The sequence below is a fragment of the Aquarana catesbeiana genome, linkage group LG03, assembly GCF_042186555.1.
Source record: "Aquarana catesbeiana isolate 2022-GZ linkage group LG03, ASM4218655v1, whole genome shotgun sequence".
Taxonomy (NCBI): domain Eukaryota; kingdom Metazoa; phylum Chordata; class Amphibia; order Anura; family Ranidae; genus Aquarana; species Aquarana catesbeiana.
In genome coordinates this window covers 278819426-278832512 of record NC_133326.1, presented here as the reverse complement: position 1 = coordinate 278832512, position 13087 = coordinate 278819426, and the positions used below count along the sequence as shown (strand labels likewise).

Genomic DNA, 13087 nt, shown 5'->3' with positions numbered 1-13087 from the left:
AGCGGCGGAGGGCGCGGGAGAGCGGCGGGAGGGGGGGGGGGGTGGCACCTCTCCCGCCGCCGATAACGGTGATCTCGCGGCGAACCCGCCGCAGAGACCACCATTATCGTGTACAGAACCGCTCGCTGTAAAGATGGATACCTCGGTTGTGGCAGCAGCTGCTGCCGTTACCGAGATATCCATCTTCAAAAAAATGACGTATATATACAGTGAGCGGTCGTCAAGTGGTTAAGAAAACAATTAGTAACACATTACGCTATGAAGGACTGAAATCCTGCAGCGCCTGCTCAAGAAAGCACATGTACAGGCCCGTCTGAAGTTTGCTAATGAACATCTGAATGATTCAGAGAACTAGGTGAAAGCGTTGTGGTCAGATGAAACCAAAATCAAGCTCTTTGGCATCAATCCAACTCGCTGTGTTTGGAGGATGAGAAATGCTGCCTATGACCGCAAGAACACCACCCCCACCATCAAACATGGGAGGTGGAAACATTATGCCTTGGGGGTGTTTTTCTACTAAGGGGACAGGCCAACATCACTGCATCAAAAAGGGACGATGGATGGAGCCATGTACCATCAAATCTTGGATGAGAACCTCCTTCCCTCAGCCAGGGCATTAAAAATGGGTCGTGGATGGTATTCCAGCATGACAAAGACCCAAGGCAACAAAGGAGTGGCTCAAGAAAAAGCACATTAAAAAGGTCCTGGAGTAGCCTATCCAGTCTCCAGACATTAATTTAATAGAAAGTGTGTGTGTGTGTGTGTGTGTGTGTGTGTGTGTGTGTGTGTGTGTGTGTGTGTGTGTGTGTGTGTGTGTGTGTGTGTGTGTGTGTGTGTGTGTGTGTGTGTGTCGGGGGGGGGGGGGGGGGGGGGGGACTGGAGGTTCGAGCTAGTAAACATCAGCCTCAAAACCTTAATGACTTGGAGAGGATCTGCAAAGAGGAGTGGGTCAAAATCCCTCCCGAGAAAAACACAGATCCGCGGGGGGAATGGAATACATAGACATCAAAGACTACTACAATGCCACCATTCTATCACAAATGAAAGAATGGATAAATACCTCACCCAAAACTCTCTGGAGCAATATAGAAAATCACAAGACACCGGGCACAAACCTCGCCAACTGGTTATTTAGTACCGCTATACATAATCCTCACATTTTCCACTACTCACCCTCTGTCCAAGCCTCAGTTAAAGTGTGGCGTACACTACACAATATCAAATGGTCACATGTACTGACGAAACCACTACACATTCCTTTAAACACCTTAAACTGCAGGGGTCTCAACCTGGCGGCCCTCCAGCTGTTGTGAAACTACAAGTCCCATCATGCCTCTGCCTGTGGGAGTCATATTTGTAACTGTCAGCTTTGCAATGCCTCATGGGACTTGTAGTTTTGCAACAGCTGGAGGGCCGCCAGTTTGAGACCCCTGCCTAAAGCTTCTTACTCCTGACTTAATACTCCCATCCTGGATTACTGACCGGGTAACATACACACAAGAACTTCGCGATCTAACAACCTGCAAATCCTTCTCACAAATAGGCAAAGACCTCAATGCACCCTCCAAGGACTTCCTCAGCTACTTCAGATTACAAAACTGCTTGAAGGCACACACATCTCTAGAAGGAAAACTACCCTTGAAACTATGGAACTACTTCTTTACAGAACACTCGAACACTAAAAAGGGACTTCCCTCATACTCATTCCTACCAGGAAAAAAACCATGTTCAGCAAAACCAAACCTCTCCTTGACTGGGAAACTGACCTACAGACACAATTCACAGATGCCCATTGGCAACAGGAAATCACATCTATTTACAAAGCAACAACTTGCACCTCCCTTTGGGAAATCACCCAAAAAACACTAACGAGAGATGGTACCTAACTCCGCCCAGACTGGCCAAATTCCACAAACACGCCTCACACGACTGCTGGAGAAACTGGTCATACGGGCACCCTCCTCCACATTCTTTGTTCTTGCCCAAATGTAACCCAGCTTTGGAAAAATGTGGAATCCATACTCCAAGACATACTCCATAGCTCGGTTACAATTACTCCACACTTAGCCATTCTTAATCGGACAATAGAAGATTTTCCCATACACCAAAGAACAGTGATTACACACGTCCTCCTAGCTACCAAACTCTTGATCACTAGAAACTGGAAATCTGACAACATTCCCTCCCTTACGGAAGTTACTACCTTAGTACAAAGACACTAACTCGCTGGAACCCATGGGTCCTTTGGTACTCAAAAAAGAATTAACGATTGAAGTAAGGTTTAACAATTGAATGCCCTGTCTCTCTACTCACCTTCCACTTGAAGCTCTCCTTCCCCCATCCCTCCTTACCCCACCCCTCCTCCTATCATTCCAGGTCAACTGTTCTACCCTGTTTATAATCACTTTAACGATTTTTTCGTTCTCATAGAACGTTATTCATAAATTCGCTATTCAGACTATACTTACAATATCTAGTCTGTAAATTTACATGTTCCTTACTATGACTTCATAACTGTAATACTCAATAAAAATTTATTGGAAAAAAAAAAAAAAAAACCCTCCCGAGAGGTGTGCAAACCTAGTGGCCAACTACAAGAAACGTCCGACCTCTGATGAGCAAAAAAGAGTTTTGCCACCGAGTACTAAGTCATGTTTTGCAAAGGGATGAGATACAAAAGCAAATCAATTTATTACTTTTTTTTTAAATGCGTTTTTGTGGATATTTGTGGTTACTCTGTCTCTCACTGTTAAAATAAACCTAAAATTATAGACTGATCATTTCTTTGTCAGTTTGCAAAATGTACAAAACCAGCAGGGGATCAAATACTTTTTTCCCCTTAGAGCGTGGATAGAGGACACACACACACACACACACACTTATTTATTAATATTAAAAACTTAAGACAATTTTTTTTTTACCTAAATACTTGATTGTAAACCCAATGACAGCTTAAAAAGAAGCATGGGAATCTTTTTTATTTTAGATTTACTCTTATCTAGGTGGATGCAGCATGGGTCCGATGCTGCATCTGTCCCCGTGCCTCTACAAGTAAAACCGAGCAAACACAGCCGATCACTCTGTTTTCAGAGCTCCATGAGCAGAGAGCTGTAGACTATCAGTCACAGCCTTCTGCTCTTCTCCCTTCACGCTCATTCAAGCGCTGAAGCAGTGGAGGGGGCAGAGTGGGCCATCTCAGGCTCTCAGCGGCTCGCTGAAAAGGCTGAGACGGGCGACAGTCCAGGCACCCGGAGGATCCAGACTGTCGTGGTGACACGGTGCCTGGACTGAAATCCATGACGTCAGCAGAGAGTGGACTTCAGTTCACTCTCTGCTGAAAACGGGTCACAGGAACGAAAAACGAATTGCACTCGTGTGATCCATAGGAGAAGCCCAGCCAAAAACGAGTATTTGCTGGATTTCTCCTTTGAGAGAAAGCCCTTTGGCTTGGGTTGCATATATACTCCTATTACAATATAGAGAGGGATCCCCTCTCGTTCTGGGGCGCCATCATATGACGTTGTGCAATGTTCCTAGGACACAGCCAGACCCCGATCTCGGTAAAGAGCTGATGACGCGTCTCTTTAACCATGTGACTGGCTGTGTCCAATCACAGCCGATCACAAGTTAATACGGAAGTGCCGTTTATCAGCTCTGCCTAAGCAGTGCCCAGAAGTGACACCAATCAGTGCACCATATTAGTACCTCATCAGTGCAGCCTATCAGTGCCCATCAGTGAAGGAAAAAAGTTACCCATTTACAAAATTTCTGACAAAGAAAATTATTTTTTTCAAAATTTCTGTTTTTTTTTTTTTTTACCAAAACATAAAAACCCCAGTGGTGATTAAATACCACCAAAAGAAAGCTATTTTTGTGGGGGAAAAACCTTAGTTAGACTTACTGGTAACGGTATTTCTACGAGTCTTTCAGAACAGCACCTGGAGAGAGCGCAGCTCCACCCATTTTCCCAGGAACCACTGCAGTCAGTTTCTTTATAGACCGGTCACTTCCACCATGACCTCAGTTGTTTATAGAGTACCTCCAGCCATGCTGAAATTAGATAAGCAGAACATAGCAATAACACCACATTTTATAACACAATTAGGACGGGTCATCGGCACTGTCCTGAAAGACTCGTAGAAATACTGTTACCAGCAAGTCTAACTAAGGTTTTCTCACCTTGTCTTTCAGGACAGCACCTGGAGATAAGAGCTCTAGGATAGGACCACTGTCTGCAGGACTTTCCTGCCGAACGATTGCTCTGACGCTGAGAGCAAGTCCAACCTGTAGTGGTGGGTAAAAGGTGGAAAAACATGTCCACATAGCCACCTTGCAGATCCGTCCCAGTGAAGCCCCTGCTCGTTCCGCCCAGGACGTTGCTACTACCCGGGTTGAATGGGCCACTACCCCTATGGGAGGCTCTACCCCCTGAAGCTTTGTAGGCTTCATTGATGGTCATTCGCAACCATCTTCCTATGGTGTTTTTAGAAGCACTGTACCCTTTACGCGGGCCTAAGAACAATATAAATAAACAGTGAATTTGATCTTCTGAATTCTCTTGTGACTTTGGAGGTGCAGTATACATCTTCTTACATCCAGGCTATGGAGGATAGAGTACCGATACTAATACCGATACAGAGGCCACTTGGACCTTTAAAGTACTAGCTGCCAAGCCCTTCTCCATTCCCTCATGATGGAGGAATTCTAGAACAGAAATAACTTCCTGTGGCGAAAAAAAAAAAAAAAAAAAAAAAAAAAAAAAAAAAAAAAACACACAACACAACTTTAGTCGCACACCAAGAATTGAAACATTTCCATGTTTTAAAGTAAATTGTCCTAGTGACCTTTTTTCGGCTATTTAATAGGGTTGAAACTAATTTATTAGACAATCCCTTTCTTTTTAGGATTTGCTCCTCAGTAACCAGGCTGTCAATCTGAGATGCTTGATATTGGGATGTTGAAGGGGCCCCTTAGTTAGCAGGTCTCTTCGTAATGGAAGAAACCAGTGGGGTTCCACTGCCATCTTCTGTATGGTTGAAAACCATGACCTCTTGGGCCAAAATGAAGTCACCAAGATCATGCTCGTAGCCTCCCTTTGCAGTTTCTTGAGTACCAACGGGATCATCTGGAAAGGGGGAAAGGCGTAGCCTGTTCAGGGAGAAATAAACCTCGACCTTTGTGTTGGCATGGGATGCGAACAGGTCGATCTGGGGGGCTCCCCATTTTCCTATTAGCATCTGGAATACTTCTGAATTCAGACTCCAGTCTGATTCCAGTACTCTTTCTCTGCTTAGAAATCTGCTACTAGATTCAGATCTCCTTTAGGTGTACCGCCGTCAGGGATGCTAGGTTGCCTTCTGCCCAGGACAGAATCTGAAGAGCCGAGAACAGCAACACTCTGCTTCTCGTGCCTCCCTGTCTTGTTATGTAGGCCACTGCTGTGGCGTTGTTGGACAACACCTGAATGTGGCGACCTCAGACTTGATCCTTGAAGGCCCATAGTCCCAGAAGAATGGCCCTTAATTCTGTCCAATTGGCGGATCTCTTGGCCCCTTTGTTTGTCCATGCTCCTTGGGCCATCTGTCCTTCCAGATGGGCACCCCTGAACTGTAGATGTGCGATTGACCCTCCCATCTTAACCGCTAACAGTAGGTATGTCTGGGATGCTGGTGCTATAGGCACATGAAGGTATGCATCCCTCAAATTTATGGATGCCAAAAAACAGCCTGGCGTCAGAAGATTCTTTACTGAAAAAATTGTGTCCATCCTGAACTTCTTATAATCGGATGGATTTGTTTAGTATTTTGAGGTTCAAAATTAAATCGGAATTTCCCTGATGGTTTCCTCACTAGGAATACGTGTGAATAGCACCCTCATCCTTCCTCTTCTGGGGGAACAGCTATGATCACTTTCTGTTGAAGGAGTTCTTGCAGGAGAGATGACATTGATAGAGATTTTTCTAGGTCTCGGGGAGCCTGGGTTATGTAAAACCAACTTGGTGGGGCCTGAGAGAACTCCAGTCTGTAGCCCTCCAATATTTTTTTGAGGACAAGCTGACTGGTTGTTCTTCCACTGTGGGAAAAAAGCTTGCAGCCTCCCTCCCACAGTCGGAGGACGGTCACTGATTTTTTTGTAAAAGGAAGAAATAAGAGTGGTGCGCTTATTCAATAACGTTCCATGAATTAATATACTTAAAAAATGAAGATAAGTATCCAAAAAACATACAAATAAATAGATGAATAAAAGTCCATCTAAAGCCCAATGGTAGTAGTCCGTTCATATAGAGATAAGAATCTCATAGGACTAACTTGATAGAAGAAAAAAAAAAAAAAAAAAAACAGACAACACATCAATCCAAACATCGACTGTTATATTTATGAATTGGCCGCTCACCTCCAAAAGTTACCCAAAGGTCAATAAAGGCTCATCGGATAGTCAGATAAGAAATCCTGCTGATGGATCTGTAGAGACATCCAGGTCCCAAGCAAAGACGAAGAACTACGTCCAGATCTTGGTATCAAAACATCTTAGGTAACTCCATATGTCGAGGAAACAGCTCGCTCCAAGAAATGGCACTTCTTGTATAAATGGTGCTCAAAAGGAAACAAAGAACAGATTTTTTTGTGGTTTGGCCAGGAGGTCGGAAAAGTACCCTTGACTTGCCCCTCCCTCTTTGGGACCTCCAGGGCCTTTTGTAACCTGTCTCCTTTATGTCCTGGGCTTGCCGAAAATTGTGAAATTTTTTCTTGCCCTGAGGGATCACCTTTTTTACTGGGAAGGCCTTTTTATCTGCCATCCTAGCCAGCACGGCTTCAACCCATAGTGCTCTACAAGCTGAGTTTACCAGGGTTGAGGATCTTGCAGACATTATTATAGATTCAGCGGAGGCATCTGCCATGTACCCTACCTCTTTCTGTAGTACTGGCAGTGTGTCTAACAGGTCCTTGCAAGAAGTTCCTGCTTCAATATGGGTTTTCAATTGTTCAAGCCAATACTCTAGGTTCCTGGCCACCACAGTTGACGTCATAGCTGGTTTTAAATTGGCTAAGGTTGAATCTCAGGCTTTTTTCAATAGGGAATCTGCCCCTTTATCCATGGCGTCTTTTAGGATGCCCATATCCTCAAAAGCCAGGTCTGTGTTCCTTGACACCTGTGAAAAAGCTGCATCAAGCTTTGGTTTCTTATTCCATACTTGAGCGCTATCCTCCTCGAAAGGAAATGTCAGTTTCTTGAGATTTAGAGAAGAAAGGGCCCTTTCTGGGTCCTTCCACTCTCTTTTCAGAGTTTGATAGAAACTTACGCACTGGGAATAAGCGATGTTTCACTCCCCCCATACCTTGGAACATTTTGTCGTGTAAAGACAACTGGGCTTTGTCCGGTTTAATGTTTAAAATTGTATGGATAGTCTTATAGATCATCCACCTCTTCTAAAGATAATCTATAGTATGAAGAAAAAAAGGCTCTCTCTTCATCCTCAGAACCTGGGGAAACACTTCCCTCTTCATCCTCTGAATCACTGACCCTTCTGGGTGCAGAAATACTTAAACGAGAACAGGATGGCGAGTTGCCTCTACTGTTAGGCTGTGCAGCGGGGCGTTTGTCCAGATAAGAACGGAGCGTCTCAAACGTTTCTGCAAGTTCTTTTGGGAGGAGCTTAGTAGTTCTCCTGGTTATATAGCGGATGTAGCTGAGGAAGTCTCCTCCTCAACTAGATCTGCTATACGGGTCCTGCATAACACTTTGGTCCAAGACTCCCTAAGCGTATTTTTGCAAGACCGGCATATCCTCTTAAGAGGAGGGGAGGAATGTTTGGCTTTTTCCTTGGCTTTTGTCTGAAATAGACCAAAAGCCCACTCCATTAAAAACATTATCTAAACAATAAAACCAGATAAACAGTTAAATCCCTTTAACCTTTTAGGAAACCAATAACCAGCTGCCAAATAGAAGAGCTAACCCTTTAGCCCCTGTGTTTGTTACCGCAGCTTTGCAACCCTACTGACTCCCCCACTGAGTCACCATGTTAAAAAAACAAAACACACTCTCCTTAATGCCTGGTCCAAGGAGAGTGGTGCATGCTCCCTTCCTTCCCCCCCAGGGGAGTAAGAGGGAAAGCACAAGACCCCTAAAGGAAAATATACAGGGACCTCTGCCCCTGCTTACCTGGGTCTCACTGGTTGGTGGCTCCTGCCACTGCCGCTTGTCCCTCTTCCATGCTGCCGAGGTTCTAGTGGCGTCCGCCTGCCGTTTTATTTGATTTTCCCAGGCCTTTTGCCGCTGCAAGGACCGGAAATTACACCACTTTAAGGCCACCTCCTCCCCCTGCGTTCCAACACCCGGAACCTGAAGCCTCGCGCACCGCCGGAAGTCCCGCCCCTGGCTGGAAATGATGCACTCGTCAATGCTGCTCTCACTGCTGTGGAGCTCGCCGTCCCTCCTTCCAGCCCACAGCTGCCGGTCTGAAGAGAGCGGGGACCCCCAGCAGCCTGAACCCTCGCTGGGTATGAAGAGGAGGAGACATCGGAGCACCCCTGTACCATCGGGGGGGGGGGGGGGGGGATGCTGGCCTGGACTGTATCAAAGACTACACCACAGGTATGCCCCATACTATCCCTGCCTGGAGAGACACCCTTGGTTCACTGTAGTGCTTCCACCATGGCGGAGGAAACACTACAACTGAGGCCACGGTGGAAGTGACCGGTCTATAAAGAAACTGACTGCAGTGTTTCCTGGGAAAATGGGTGGAGCTGCGCTCTCTCCAGGTGCTGTCCTAAAAGACGAGGTGAGAAAAAAAATAATTTTGTTTGGGTACAGCGTTGCATGACCATGCAATTGTTATTCAAAAAGTGTCACAGCATCGAAAGCTGAAAACTGGCCTGGTCAGGAAGGGGGTGAAAGTGCCCAGTATTGAAGCAGTTAAAGGAAACTGCTGCTATGAGAAGAAGGTTATAGCTAGCATTGCAGAGGAGTGATGAGCTAAGGTTGGGGTTGAACCCAGTTCAGCCAAAACCCAGGGAATCCTGTCACAAGATAGCAGGCCACTGGCCCAATCAGCTGTGGGGCACTTCCATGCCCTGCAACCAGACATAACAGAGGGGTTGGGGACATTTGCCCAACATGGTACATATTAGGTCATTGAGGTCAGCAGCATCCCTGCCCCCTTGTTACGTGCAGCTACGAGGCCCAAGGCCTGCTATCCCGTGACTGTTTCCCGCAGACTTAAACCTCGTACACACGATCGGATTGTTGGCAGACAAAACGTCAGATTTTTGTCTGAAGGGCGTGTGCCCTGAACTTGTCTTGCATACAAATGGCACACAATTGTCTGCCAACAAACACGAACATAGCGACATACTACAAAGAATTTCAGCTCTTGAGCGCCACCCTTTGGGAACCTTCTGCTAATGTCGTGTTTGGTGAGCATTGATTCAGCGCATGCGTGTTTGTATTTTGGACTTGTGTGACGGACTTGTGTACACACGATAGGAAAATCTGACAACAGAACATTGTCCGCCGAAAATTTACTAGCCTGTCAGCAGACATTTGTTGGCGGAAAGTTGGCCAACAATTGTCTGATGGAGCGTACTAATGGTCGGATTTTAGGCAGTCTGTTATCACACAATTCCCTGCTGAAAATCCGGTCGGGTGTACGAGGCTTTAGCCTGAACTGGGTTCAGTCTGAACGATAACTCATCGCTACTCCTGAATACAGTTGCATGTTAAAGTTTGGGCACCCCTGGCCAAATTACATATTTAGGCAATTATGCAAGTAAAAAGTAATAAACTACAGAAGCAAACAATGTTTTAAAAAATACACTTACAAATGTTAATGCACAGTTACATGTTTTATTTCTCAAGCCTTAGCCCTTTTGACCACCATGGACATGTCTTAGACATAACAGCAGTCAAAGGGTTAATACAAGTTTACAGCCATAGGCTTTTTCTTCAGTTTTTTTACTATTACAAATCTGATTAAAAAAATGAAACAACCCCTGCCTCCACGTACTAAAGTAAACGAACATACGCCTAGGACCCATGTGCGTACATAAACATGGATTATAAAAGTCATATTGGGTATTGCCACACATGCTGTAACAAGAGGAATAATTCTAGGTCTGTTATTTACAGTAAGCTGTGAAATTAGCTTTTTTTTTTTTTTTTTTTTTAATGGTCACCCATGTACAATTTTAGGTGTCTTAGTTTAGATCTTGACAATATTTGCAATCTAATAACTTGACACACGGCACCATAAGGCGACTGTCCCCTCAGGCCCCCAGCACTGTTACATTAAGGTGGGGAGAAAGTTCTTAGCCCTGTGCAAGCTCATGATTTGCAGCTTACAAAGGACTTACTCTTCGTTCATGTATAAAAATAATTTGAAATTGACTAGTTCACGCATGTGTTTTTAACACTTAGAGAACCAATGAGGGGAATTTACCAAGATTGAAGCAGACAGAATCTGGAGCAGCTGTGCACGCAATTAGTTTCTATCTTTTATTTTCAAAACTTAAGTGAACAAGCTAGAAGTTGATTGGTTACTATGCACAGTTGCTCTGGCTTCTGGCTGCTATAGTCTGAGGGGCTTGTTTACACTTTCTTCAAAGCATGGCTTTAGACACGCTTTAACCACTTCCAGCTCAAGCCTATTCTAGCAGTTCTCTCCTACATGTAAAAATCATCTTTTTTTTTTGCCAGAAAATTACTCAGAACCCCCAAACATTTTATATGATTTTTTTAGCAGAGACCCTAGGGAATAAAATGGTGGTCATTGCAACTTTTTATGTCACACGATATTTGCACAGCATGTTTTCATGTTTTTCTTGGAAAAAACGGTCTCATAAATTAAATAAAACAAAAAAAACAAAAAACAAAAAAACAAAAAACTTAAGTTAGCCCCGATATTTTTGTGTAATGTGAAAAGATGTTACGCTGAGTAAATAGATACCCAACATGTTACGCTTTAAAATTGCACACACTCGTGGAATGGCGCCAAGCATCCGTACTTAAAAATCTCCATAGGCGATGCTTTAAAAATGTTTACAGGTTATCGGTTTAGAGTTACAGAGGAGATCCTGGCTAGAATTATTGCTTTCGCTCTAACGTTCGCGGCGATACCTCACGTTTGGTCTGAACGCCATTTACATATGCTATCGCGAGGTACGTATGCGTTCGTGGGGACAGGGGAGCTTTATCATTTTTATTTTGACACTTTCCCCTTTACATTTTTTTTTAATCACTTTTATTCCTATTACAAGGGATGTAAACATCCTTTGGAATAGGGCATGACAGGTCCTCTTTACAGCAAGATCTGGGCTCCCCAGATCTCGCTTCTAGGCTGGAAACATTCCTTGTAATAGGAATAAAAGTGATCAAAAAAAAAATTTTTTTTTTAAAAGTGTCAAAATAAAAAATTTTAAGTAAAATTAACAATAATAAATTTTTTTTTTAAAGCGCCCCTGTCCCCGTGAGCTCGCACGCAGAAGAGAACGCATACGTAAGTCCCGCCCACATATGAAAACGGTGTTCAAACCACACATGTGAGGTATCGCCGCGAACGTTAGAGCGAGAGCAATAATTTTGGACCTAGACCTCCTCTGTAACTCAAAATATGTAACCAGTATAAAATTTTAAAGCGTCGCCTATGGGGATTTTTAAGTACCAAAGTTTGGCGCCATTCCACGAGTGTGTGCAATTTTGAAGCGTGACATGTTAGGTATCTATTTACTCAGCGTAACTTCATCTTTCACACAATGCAGAAAAAATTTGGCTAACTTTGCTGTTTTGTTTTTTTTTAAAGCATGAAACTTTTTTTTTCAAAACAAAAAACACGTTTAAAAAATTGCTGCGCAAATACCGTGCAAGATAAAAAGTTGCAATGACCGCCATTGTATTCTCTAGGGTCTCTGCTAAAAAAACATATATAATGTTTGGGGGTTCTATGTAATTTTATAGCAAAGAAATGATGATTTTTGACATGTAGGAGCGAAGTGTCAGAATTGGCCTGGATGCGAAGTGGTTAAAGCTTTTAACCACTTCAGCCCCGGAAGGATTGACCCCCTTCCTGACCAGAGCACTTTTTACAATTTGGCACTGCGTCGCTTTAACTGCTAATTGCGCAGTCATGCAATGCTGTACCCAAACTAAATTTGCGTCCTTTTCTTCCCACAAATAGAGCTTTCTTTTGATGGCATTTGATCACCTCTGCCGTTTTTATTTTTTGCGCTATACACGGAAAAAGACAGAAAATTTTGAAAAAAAAAAAAAAAAAAAAAAAAAAAAAAAAAGATATTTTCTACTTTTTGTTATAAAAAAAAAAAATCCAATAAACTCAATTTTAGTCATACATTTAGGCCAAAATGTATTCGGCCACATGTCTTTGGTGAAAAAAATGTCAATAAGTGTATATTTATTGGTTTGCGCAAGAGTTATAGCGCCTACAAACTAGGGTACATTTTCTGGAATTTACACAGCCTTTAATTTATGACTGCCTATGTCATTTCTTGAGGTGCTAAAATGGCAGGGCAGTACAAAACCCCCACAAATGACCCCATTTTGGAAAGTAGACACCCCAAGGAAATTGCTGAGAGGCATGTTGAGCCCATTGAATATTCATTTTTTTTTGTCCCAAGTGATTGAATAATGAAAAAAAAAAAAAATAATAAATTACAAAAAGTTGTCACTAAATTATATATTGCTCACACAGGCCATGGGCATATGTGTAATTGCACCCCAAAATACATTTAGCTGCTTCTCCTGAGTATGGGGATACCACATGTGTGGGACTTTTTAGGAGCCTAGCCGCGTACGGGGCCCCGAAAACCAATCACTGCCTTCAGGATTTCTAAGGGTGTAAATTTTTGATTTCACTCTTCACTGCCTATCACAGTTTCGGAGGCCATGGAATGCCCAGGTGGCACAACCCCCCCCCCAAATGACCCCATTTTGGAACGTAGACACCCCAAGCTATTTGCTGAGGCGCATGGTGAGTATTTTGCAGCTCTCATTTGTTTTTGAAAATGAAGAAAGACAAGAGAAAAAAATTTTTTTTTTCTTTTTTCAATTTTCAAAACTTTGTGACAAAAAGTGAGGT

The 13087-nt window shown here is 43.5% G+C and overlaps 1 protein-coding gene across 1 annotated transcript in view; it reads right to left on the bottom strand.

Annotated features, from left to right (window-relative positions):
* Nucleotides 1–13087, bottom strand: part of KICS2 (KICSTOR subunit 2) — a 40371-nt gene that overhangs the window by 3789 nt on the left and 23495 nt on the right.